Source organism: Canis lupus, chromosome 23 (genome assembly GCF_048164855.1).
Source record: "Canis lupus baileyi chromosome 23, mCanLup2.hap1, whole genome shotgun sequence".
In the NCBI taxonomy this organism is placed as follows: Eukaryota; Metazoa; Chordata; class Mammalia; order Carnivora; family Canidae; genus Canis; species Canis lupus.
The window spans coordinates 50,658,125-50,670,664 of NC_132860.1; the positions used below are offsets into that span (position 1 = coordinate 50,658,125).

Here is a 12,540-nt window from a genome sequence, read left to right on the forward strand (position 1 = left end):
TGGGTATCCCCCAAAATAATTTCTTCATACAGCCTATTTGAAGACATCTCACATGGCCATGAAGATATATTTGGTAAGGATGTGGCCCCATCAAAGCTTAGCACAAAGCAATAAACTGAGTATACATCATCTTAACCTTGCTTTGTCTTCTTTCCTGACTTTTCTTTTTTTTTTTAGATTTTATTTATTTATTCATGAGAGACACAGAGAGAGGCAGAGAGATGCAGAGGGAGAAGCAGGTCCCTTGCAGGGAGCCTGATGCAAGACTCAATCCCAGGACCCAGGGTTCACGCCCCAGCGAAAGGCAAATGTTCAACTGCTGAGCCACCCAAGCATCCCTCCTGCCTGACTTTCTGTTGACTTTACTCATGTTCCCTGAGATTGCACCAAAATCTACTTACTAGGGAATCTGGCCTAGACAGTCTCTATTAATTAAAGGAAACCATGGCTTCCTGAAGAAATAGTTCATTTGAGGCCTAGGGCAAGAATTATACAAGATAAGCCTGTATCATATAATAGTGCCAGAAAGCAAGGAAGTTAAAAAGACAAATGGTGTCATGTTAAATGGACATAGGATCCACCTTGAAAATGTTCCCAGTGGAAGATGGAGAATAAATAAGATTTGGAATTCACCACCTGAATCTACTGATTAATTTTAGCATCACTAAAAGTGAGACATCATATGCTGTTGACCACCTCATATGTAATATGAAATCTATAATGCTATTATAAAGCATTCTTTATTTTTAAAAAATCCTGAATCCTGAATTTAGTTACCTTCTATATTTATCAGTTGCAGAAATTATAGGAAATAGAAAAAAATCTTTTTATGAGACTATAGAGAAGTAATTGGCCAAATCTGGAATGTGGGATACTCTTCAGGATAATGAAACATTTTATTTCATAAATCAATATCACTAAAAAATAAGGGAGGAATGGGGGTTTCCCTTTAAATGAAACTTAAGAAATTTAGTAAATTACAATGACCATGTTCAAATTCTGATTCAAATTAGCATTTATAATAAATTATATTTGTGAAATAGCCAAGGGAAATGGGATATGGACCAAATAAAACATTATACACTAATTTTGTTAGAAGTTATGGTGTATTGTTATTATTTTAGGTAATTTTTTTGGAAAGAGATGAAATGATATGATGGCAGGGATTTACTTTAAAACATTGCAGAATTAAAGAAGTATGAAGGAAAGGAGGGAAGAAGGAAGGAAGGAAATTGAAAAATATATATATGAGGAAGAGGGACACCTGGGTGGCTCAGTGGTTGAGTGTCTGCCCTTGGCTCAGGTCATGATCCTCTTATTGTTTTTTAAAGATTTTATTTATTTATTCATGAGAGACACAGAGAGAGAAGCAGAGACACAGGGCAGAGGGAGAAGCAGAACTCAATCCCTGGACCAGGATCACACCCTGAGCAGAAGGCAGATGCTCAATCACTGAGACACTCAGGTTTCCCTACTAAACTATTAGGAAGAAATTTTACCAATTCTCTACAATCTCTTCCAGAGGATAGACACTAAGGAAATACTTCCAAACTCATTCTATGAGGCTAGCATTACCCTAATTCAAAATCAGACAAAAATATTACAAGAAAAATAGAGACCAATATCACTTATGAACACAGATGCAAAAATCTTCAACAAAATATTAATAAATGAAATACAACAATATACTAAAAGAATTATATACCATGACAAGTGGGATTTACCCTAGGTATGTAAGATTGGCTCAACATTCAATAATCAATTAATGGGGGATCTCTGGGTGGCTCAGCAGTTTAGCATCACCTTTGGCCCAGGGCGTGATCCTGGAGTCCCCAGGATCGAGCCCCACATCGAGCCCCACATCAAGTCCCACATCAGGCTCCCTGCATGGAGCCTGCTTCTCCCTCTGCCCATGTCTCTGCCTCTCTCTCTGTCTCTCATGAATAAATAAATAAAGTCTTAAAAAATCAATTAATGTAATTCATCATATTAAGAAGCTGGAAAAGAAAAATCATCTGATCTTATCAATAGATACAGAAATAGCATTTGACAAAATCCAAAACCTATTCATTATACAAACTCTCAGTAAAATAAGAAATAGAATAACTTCTTCAACTTGATAAAGAATATCTACCAAAAAATCAACAGTTAACATCATATTTAATATTGAGACACTAGAAGATTTCCCTGAAGATTGAGAGAACAAGGCAAGGATGTTTCTTCTCACCACTCCTTTTCAACATTGTACTGGAAGTCAAGAAAGAAAATAAAAGTATACATATTAAGAAAGGAAAAATTGTCTTAATTCATACATGACATTATTGTCTATGTAGAAAATCTGAAATAACCAATGAAAAAACTCCTGGGGGACCCCTGGGTGGCTCAGCAGTTTAGCGCCTGCCTTTGGCCCAGGGCATGATCCTGGAGTCCTGGGATCGAGTCCCACATTGGGCTCCCTGCGTGGAGCCTGCTTCTCCCTCTGCCTGTGTTCCTGCCTCTCTCTCTGTGTCTCTCATGAATAAATAAATAAATAAGGACAAACATTATATGTTCTCATTCATTTGGGGAATATAAATAATAGTGAAAGGGAATAGAAGGGAAGGGAGAAGAAATGTGTGGGAAATATCAGAAAGGGAGACAGAACATAAAGACTCCTAACTCTGGAAAACGAACTAGGGTTGGTGGAAGGGGAGGAGGGCGGGGGGTGGGGGTGAGTGGGTGACGGGCACTGAGGTGGGCACTTGACGGGATGAGCACTGGGTGTTATTCTGTATGTTGGTAAATTGAACACCAATAAAAATAAATTTATTAAAAAAAAGAAATAAAGAAATAAATAAAACACTCCTGGAACTAATAAGCTATTATAGTAAGTTTGCAGGATATGAAGTTATCACACAATGTTAATTACTTCTCTGTATATCAACAATAAACAAGTGGAATTTATAATTCAGAGCACAATAACCATTTATAGTAGCACCCCCAAAAATGAAATATATAGGTATAAATCTAACAAATATATATATATATATTATATATGAGGAAAACTACAAAAACTTGATGAACAAAATCAAAGAAATAAATGATTAGACAGCTATGACAGGAAGACTCAATATTGTCAAGATGTCAGGTCATCTCAACTTGATTTATAGATTCAATACAATCACAATCATAATTCCAGTGAACTATTTCATAGATATTGACAAACTGATTCTGAAGTTTATATGGTGAGACAAAAGACCTAGAATCACCAATACAATCATGTATCTATATATAAAAATTATAAATCAATAATTCTGGGATAATGATGACAATAATAATAAAGCTAAAAATCTTCATCCTTAGTTGGGGCCTTTAGTAAATGAGAAATCTATGGTTCAAGATTATCACAGTTTCTCTCCTCTTAAGTTTAGAATCTCTCTTTTCTTCCATTTTTTACAACCTATTCTTCTGATCCTATCATGTTCGAAGAGATGGGACTGGAAAGGAAAAAGCAAGAAAACTTCTTACTGAACCAGCACTAATGTAAAATGACTTTCTGTTCTCCGAGCTTAGCAGTTTTAAGGCTCATTCTCTACCTCACTGACACTTCTATGGTTCAGAGAACAATCTAGGTTTATTTGACTCCAATTTCTGTATTGTGAGAGGCATATTTTCATCTGGCTAGTTATTTCCCCCTCAATCTCATCATTGCCCATAGTAATGTTATTAGGAAGAATTTAAAATAGCTTAAGGACAGCCCTCTCTTCTATATGGCCTACTTCTGGTGTATGTGAAACACACACAAATCCTTTGCTGCATTGAATTCTGCATGTATAGACCAAACTCAAGGCAGTGAGCTTAACTCCAGAATCAGCAGCTCGGCTACCGACTCCAGCCCTTTAAATTTCTCAGCTGGGAATTTAAAGCAAAACAGAGTAAAACAAAACAAACCAACAAAAAACCAACTCTATAGTTTCAGTCTGTAGGCATCACAAATTAAGGTCTCTGAATAGTCTCATTGAAGTACCCTCATTAGATAATTGGAGGTAGGGCACTCATAGCCGAGTTCTCTTGATGCCTCTTCAAAAATCCTCTTCATCAGTCTGTTTCTTGTCTCAAATTTTTACATTTGATGTAGGTAATGTATATTAGAATCATGTAACTGCTTTTGGCTATTTTGAAATATCTAAAGGTTCTCTGCCATCCAACTCCCTTTGCTATCTGATGGCTATTGACCCAGTCAAAACACTTCTTTTAACATCCTATTATAAAAAGTTTGAAAAAAATGAGTGAAATAGAACTATGCTTTTAAGGAATTACTTTGGTTGTTCTATAAAAAATAAATCGTAGAGGGTGGAGGCAAATATGGAAGTACAGAAAGGCTTTTAAAGTAGTCTAAATTAGAAGTAATGCTGAGACAGACTAGAGTTGGGAAAAGAAGTCACATGCCAGATATATTTTCAAGTTAGAGCCAATAAGGCTCACGATTCTGTAAAATGTGTGAGGAAAAGAGAGGAGTCAAGGATAAGTACCAGATTTTCATCCTGAGGAACTATACGAAGAGTATGCCATTAACTAGATAAAGACTGGAGCAATATCTTGTATAGAGAAGTAAAGAATTAAGAGTTTAATTCTAGACATGCTAAGTTTCAAATGACTATTAAATATCCAAGTAGGAATGTCAAAGGAACTCTTAGATATAAAGTCTAGTGCTCAAGAGAGATCTAGGAATTAGGGCTAAGATTACATATTTATAGATTATCAACATTTAAGAAATATTAAAAATTATAAGACACCTTGGATATTGAGAGTAGCTAAAGGAGAAAAGAGAGTAAAAGATTTAGTAGTCTTCAGGCACTTCAAAATTCAGATGTTAGAAAGATGAGGAAGAACCACCAAATAAGACTCAGAAGGGATATCCACCCCCAGGGTCTCTGAAAGGGGAAGCAAAATATTAAAGAGTGGTCATTAGGCAAAATGTTAAAGGCATAATCTCCATTTCCACATGTTAAAAACTTAAGAATTGAGGGAAGAGGCACATACAATTGTTGGTTCAAAGTAAAAAATTTCATGCCCTATAAGATAGCAGCTAGCACACCCACAATGTTTCCTTATCGGTGATACTTAAGCTGAGACTTGTAAAGCATCATCGAAGATTTTATAAAGCTAGCAAAAAATCCCTTATTACTTTGTCATTAAACATATAGCAGTGTTATCCTATTATTGAAAGAAACAGTGAGCACTATAATTATAAAAATTCCTTAGCATGCCTTTAACTATGGGTCCCTGAGTCAGTCCTAGGTGATGAGTCTCATTAAAAAACAATAACAATAATAAATTTAAAAAATAAGGTAAGTGTCCCAGGTTTACCAGAAATAGAAAGAGGAAAATATGTAATTTTCCTTTACTATCTGCATTTGTCTGTTTGCTCTACATAGAACAACATCTGATGGACAATGTTCATTTTTAAAGCTGAGTTACCAGATTCAAGCTTTATTTTTTTTTTTAGATCAGATTCAAGCTTTAATGTGCTCCCCCAACTAACTCTAACAGTGCTTTCAAAAGATGGACTTTGACTTTGCCCATTTAATGAACAAATCCCAGCCACCCTATTAGTGAAAATGGAAAAGAGACGTCTTTGAGAATGATAAATAACTAACTGCAAAGGGAACTTGCAAAGCATACTACTATAGAAGATATTTTCTATTCAACCCCACAATTGATTTTTTTAAATGGATTGATAATAGTTTTTCTTTACCTATGACAAGGCTCCACCTCAAACTCTGAGGAAAGAACCCATCATACAGGAATTCTGTTGCCTCTCAGCTAAAGTCATGGAATCAGATTCATGAGAAAATAATGCCCATTGTTCAAACTTCCTTCCTTTGATGGGAAGCTGAGGCATCACTCACCTATAAAAGTTATAGGCATGAATTTCTTGTGTAAAATGGTATTGAGGTACAGATTACTATGTAACTAGGGAAATTTGCCTGAGAAACTCCTCATCACCTCTCAGTTTCTAGTTCACATTTCAACTTCTTCATGAACTTTTAAAAATTCCCCATTCCTAGTCTCTCCTTCTCTGCTTGCACAGATTCACATCACATTGATAGCACCTATTCACATTTTCTTGTAATTATCTACTTATAAGTCTATTGCTCACTGTCTGTAAACTTAATCTTTACTCTATTCCCAGAGTGCAGGTTAGTCCCACAACATAATGGGTTTCCCTAATCATCTCTGGAATGAATGACTGAATGAACATGGCCCTGTGATGAGGTATAAAGAACCATGCTGTGCAGGCAGCATTCAGTCCTCAGCCCCTGGTTAACCTTCAGCTCTACCAAGAAAGCACGTATGCCTGTCGTTCTTACTGAAGTGGATACTGTTTGGTGTCTTTTTCATAACACTTTTACTATTAGTATACAGACACACACCTCAAACCCCAACCCCAGGTGCTGTATTAGCTGAAAACAACTCACAGCTAATATCTTCACCAGTAAAGGAAATTCCCCTGGCTCCCCAGTGCAGACCTCACTTATTGCTGGGAACGAAGAGAAAGCAAGGAGATACAAAAGATGAGCCCCCTTAACCCAAGGTGGGACAAACACCTGTGGTACAAATTCTGTGGCATAATAGCCATAAAGCCAGAGCTTTCCTGAGGGATAAGAATAAAGCCAGTCTCCAGCTAACACCACATTTTTCTTAGTTTTCCTCCTGCCTAATCCTATTTTGCTTACTTACCTCCTCCTACAGTGAATCATTTGAAAAAGGATCTTCATGTCAGGTTCTACTTCAGGGTATTTTACTCACCATAACTGGTATTTGAAGTGGTTCTAAGAAGCAGACAATGGCTGGGATTCTGGAGTGGTTCATTCACTGGCTGAATGACCATGAGGACTTATCACTGATGATAAGTGTTGTATTTATAGTTCATGGCATGCTATAAAGGTGCAACTGCTAAGACTTTCATCTTTTGTGGACTGCAAAGGGACACAGGCAAAAGGGACGCATTAGCTGGTACTATGTTTTGGGTCTGAGACGTCAAGGAGACAAAGCAATTATAAGGACTATGAAATTTGGTGGTTATTCCTAAGTCCCAGCAACTCATTGAAGAAAGAACATGACAGGCTCAAGTCTTTTAAACAACAATTTAAAGCAAAATGTGAGTGTCTGAGGGCAGCATTTAGAAAGATGCTCATCTCCTGCAGCCAGAGGACAGACATAGAAAATCAGTCATAGGACTTCATCAAAAGAGAAGAAGAGCTTCAGGAAAGTCGGATTCCCAGTCAAGTCTCTTATGCCAAAGCAAAAGCCATGATAGGGAAGGAATAGGATTGTAGGGTCTGTGATGGAGATGTTCGGACAAATGAAAATCATAAGGTTATTTCAAGAATTAAATGTCAGCATCCATAGAAATCATTTAACCATGTTTGGGACATGGGATATACTTGTGGCTAGTAGAATTTTTTACTTAAGCAAGTAAGGTATGATTTTCTTTTCAATCTGCCCTCTTTGGGCAGAATTGATTTGGAAAAATGACACAAGTGGGCAATTATGTTAATCTAAAACTTTTATAGAAGATATCTCTAGACTACACAGTCCAATACAGTAGACTGGAACCATGTGTAGTTATTTAAATCAAATTCTAATTAAACTTTAGAATAAATTCTAAATTAAATTTTAATTAATTAGAATTTAATTTAAAAATCAGTTGTTCAGTTGCACTAGCTACATTTCAATGGCCATGTTTGGCTCAATAACATGTGGCTCATGGCTATGGTGAGAGATGTGCAGATAGAGGATATTTTCATTATCACAGAGAAGTCCACCAGATAGCACAGCTTCAAGTTGTGCAAACTTTGCAAGGTAAAAGCATGTTCTTCTTTGAGAGTGATTTATAAGTATAGTAGCTAATGGCATTTACACCTACATGAGGGCATGTTGTCCTTAATTGTCTCACCTTCTTATTCCTCACAGACTAAAATTTAAATGAAACAATCCTCACAGAACTTTGATCTTGTTGAGTGTGACAAGAAGTGTTAGTCTACATGGGTAGCATCGTTAATGAGAATATCACTTACAAGATCTCTATAGTCATTTAAAAAATTTACATTATACTGAGTTTGCTAATTTCCATTGGAATTTTCCCCAATTATAGGAATACAGTCCTTCAGATATAACTTGAATATAGTGACAGTGCAGAGGCCAACTTAGATCTTTTATTCATTTATTTTGTAATATCATATTAATCCTTTTCCCATTTAACACTTCCTACCATTAATTCTGAATCTTGCTGGCAACTTCCTATATATATATAGTTTGCTGTATTTATGCCATTTGCAGATGATCACATTGCTTCCATATAAATGATCTTATCTCAGATTTAATTTTATCAAGAAGAAAATATGCCTTTCCTAATTCATTTGCACTTACCCACAGCATCTTGAACAATTGATAGTCAATTGTTATTATTGGTTAGAGTATGGACTTATTTACTATTAGATAGGCTCTGTGTTTAGCAATATTATAAACTACAGAAGCGATGCAAAAATTTGCTTTTTTATGTTTGAAAGTGATAAGACTAACCCTATCTCTATTCTTTTATTTAACCAATCTAACTATAAGAGCTGTTTTGTATCAGCATTGTTTATTAAATGTGCAAATTTATATTAAATAACTATAATATACTATTAGTAGGACAATAATATTCAAACTTCCAAAATCAGAACTTTTTTCTAAAAATTGCTCAACGCTAAATTTCATTTGACTACATTTTTCATTTTCTAGCCGTTACTTTGGTGTAACAATGGCAGAGACACAGCGCATAGTAGATGTGATCCTTCCCTTTCATCAGTAATAGGTCATAGACAAAAACTAATCTACAGCATAAATATCACAAATTTACATATTGCACAGTAGGACAGAAAAACACAAAAATAATTTCAAAAAATTAAATGAAGTAGAAAAATATTAGATATTCATTCACATTATGGTTTATTGTTTTGATGGATTGGGAGTAGCCATGCATACCTTTGGTGTACCAAATCTCAGAAACAATGAATTGAACAACTTTATATGGAGTTCCCCTTCAAACACACAAAATCTGAACAAGTATACACTTAACAGAGGAACTTGACTTATTGAGTTAATAATTGCTTACACAGTATGGTTTAACAAGTACTGGTCAGTGAGGCCAGGCTATGTTTTGCTACAATAACAAATAACCCAATAATCTTAGTGATTTATAACACACGTGTATATTATATCTATCAGGGGTCAGCCACTGCTCTGCTACACATAATTTTCACTCTATGACCCAAGCTTATGGAGCAGCCTCTATCTGGAATATTGCTTGTCATGGTGGCAGAGAAAAGAGAAATATGGCAAATCCACATGGGCTTTTAAAGATTCTATGCCACTTCCTCCTGTATTTCATTGTCAACACCAGCTGTGTGCTCATTTCTAAGTTTAGAAGGACAGAGACGTATAAAACTCCCTCAGAGAGGGTACAACAGGGAAAGAAAATAAAATATTTGCTGACAGTACAAGCTATCACAAGTACCAAGTGGCCAATTCATTCCAAAATACACATATACATCCCTTGCTGCCCTTCCTGATGGTTTTCATTCATTGTATTATCTTTAGCTGATTTCCATTAAAATTTAAATATGCCACTTTTCAGCTTCTGAATCTGAAAAGAATTTGCAGGCCAGCTGTGCTGCAACAGAGCTTTCTAATCCAAGTTTAAATATCAGTAATAATATATCAGTAATAAAACTGATACTTCGAATTGCTCCTAACTTCCATGTCTATTTCCTCTTTCTTATATGAACTAGAACATGGGAAGAAGAGCAGAGTGACTGAGGATAGCCTCAGGCTCCGACATCTACCTGACCATTTCATTCATAGTGTCTTGGATCAGAGAATACTTTTCTCTGGAAAGGAAGGGCATGCAAAAAATATTTCACATGCTTTATCCCATTAAATACTTATAGGAACCCTGTCCAATAAGCATTATAATTGTTATTTAACACATGATGAAATAGACTCAGATAACCTAAGTCAATTGCTCAGTGCAGAGATTTAAACCTATGTCCTGTCAGCTACCTCACCTTATGTCTTCCCTTTAGTGCCAAAAGGGTAAGCACCATTTAAGACCCAAATATGATATCATATTCTCATGAAAATCTGCCTTATTGTCCAATCTCCAAGCTGAGTTAAGCATCTGCCCTCCTTCTATTGTGTGATTATCTTCCCCATCAGACTGTGACCCTCTTTAGAGCAAGAAAGTTATTTGCATTTATATTCTCAGGGCTAACCACAATGTTGTCATTGGCTTCACCATTAATATTAATATTAGTATTAATAAAAATAATAAATGACTGAACTGTACAGGTAGCTTGGTCAAAAAAGAAAAATACCCAAATCAATGTATTAAATCAGATATGAGGGCAGCCCCAGTGGCTCAGCAGTTTAGCGCCACCTTCAGCCCAGGGTGTGATCCTGAAGACCTGAGATCGAGTCCCAAGTCAGGCTCCCTGCATGGGCCTGCTTCTTCCTCTGCCTGTGTCTCTGCCTCTCTCCCTTTCTCTCTGTGTCTCATGAATAAATAAATAAAATATTTAACAAATAAATAAATTATATATGATACAAATACAGTTGGATCTGGATAGAATTGAAAAATTTAAAGATAACTAATTGGATTCACTTGACCTGCTTCTTAATTGTGGCTCAACCACGATATACTATTGTCATCTTGGGGCATTAGCTTTCCAGCTATTAAATAAGGTGGTAGGAACAGATGATTATTAAAGGCCATCAGCTCTGAAATTCTTTGGTTCTAAGAGGAAACTCCATTCTTTTATCACCAAAAGCAACTCTGAAAATCATCTACCCGTGGATCCCTTTGCTCTATCAGTTAATGTCAGGACCAACCCGTCAAATCAATCTTTCTCAAGTACCTCTTCATGATGTTACTTCCCTATTATAATATACCCATTAGCTAGGCCTTCAAAATGTCTTCCATTAGCTGGCCTGACTTTATCAATTCAATTCTATCTCTCATTTCTCATGAGAACACAAATAGCAAAATCATTTAAGGCAACAAGCCAAAAACTTGACTGAGAACCTAAAATGAATGCAGGATCAAGGCAGAAAAGAGATATTAGAGTAGGACTAGGAGAAATATAGAAATTAGGAAACATGATGTCAGTGGGGAGGGGACATAAAAATTGAGGCAAGACACGCTTTAGGCAGGAAATCTTAACTAAAACAGTTGACAATTTTTTATTTTCACATTTCACAATACAAATGAAAGTTGTCTTTTTTTTTTGTCCTACTACTCCCCTACAAAAACTATTCTCTCTTTGATAGGAAGGGGAAGCAAGTCTTCCTTGTCATGCTGTTATAGAACACCCAGAGTCACAGCACCATGATCTCCTGGTGAAGTAGAACAAGTAATATAAAACTAATATAAAGAGGTTCCTGTCTCTCCTTATCTGTCTGGTCCAGTCATTCCTGGCCGAGTAGGCACCACCATGGGACAAGCAAGAGGTCTCATCATTGGGGGCCCAGGCATCATTGGCATGTGGCCTCCCATAGGTGGCCTCATTCTGGGAGCAGGTCCCACTGGCATCAACACAGGAGGAGGAGGGCCCATCATTGGCATCATGGGAGGGCCCCCCATACGGAGGGCTGGCTTCATACTAGGGTGAGGAGGACCTAGGAGACTGGGGGGAGGTGGGATCATTCCCCTGCAGGAGGAGGAGCAGAGAAGAGAGTAGGAGGTATCTTTCCTTGTTGAAATGCAGCGGTTGTTTTGTCGATCAGGCTCTGAGCCTGCTCTTCTATCCATTTCTGATAGTAGTCTTTCACATTCTCTTTATGTTTCCTCCCACTGCAGTGTGTCTTTCTCACAGATGGAGAGTCATGGGTGAGGTACGTGCCACAGTAGTCACAATAAAACTTAGGCATGTTGCTCTGCAGGCCATTGGTCACTCCGTCCCGGTAGGCAGGAAATCTTAAATATACCTCCTACTGAGATAGAAGTGTCAGTACAGTGAACTAGTCAACTCAACAAGCATTACTGTGTACTAATTATATGCCAGGCACTTTCCTGGATACTAAAGACTCAAGAAGACAGAAAAGACAGGAGGGAAAAAAAGAAAATAAATAATTAAAATACAACATATATGCTAAAATAAGGATACAAACAAAGGACTTTGGCACCAAAAAGAGGATGTAATTAAAGCTTTCTGAGGAACCAGAAAAGCTTTCACAGAATTTGAAACATGTGAGCTTAGTTTTCTAGAATTATTAGGAGCATTTTAGGTATGGAATGGTTTTTCCCAGAGAGGAAACAACACATGAAAAGAAACAAAGAATGAAGGGCCATATGTTTTGATGCAGTGCCAAGAGTTTTTAAGGTCACTGGAGAGTAAGACAAAATGGACATTAGGAAGAAGACACTGGAGAGACCATATGGTGAAAGATTTCCTTTGCTACCCTGGTAACAATGAGAAATTTGTAAGGAGGCAGTTCCACCTGTAGAACTGAACA

General features: G+C 36.7%; 1 pseudogene; it reads right to left on the bottom strand.

The window, feature by feature from the left end:
- Positions 1-11,283: 11,283 nt before the first annotated feature.
- The window catches only part of LOC140615219 (U1 small nuclear ribonucleoprotein C-like), a 101,623-nt pseudogene continuing 100,366 nt past the window's right edge, over positions 11,284-12,540 (bottom strand).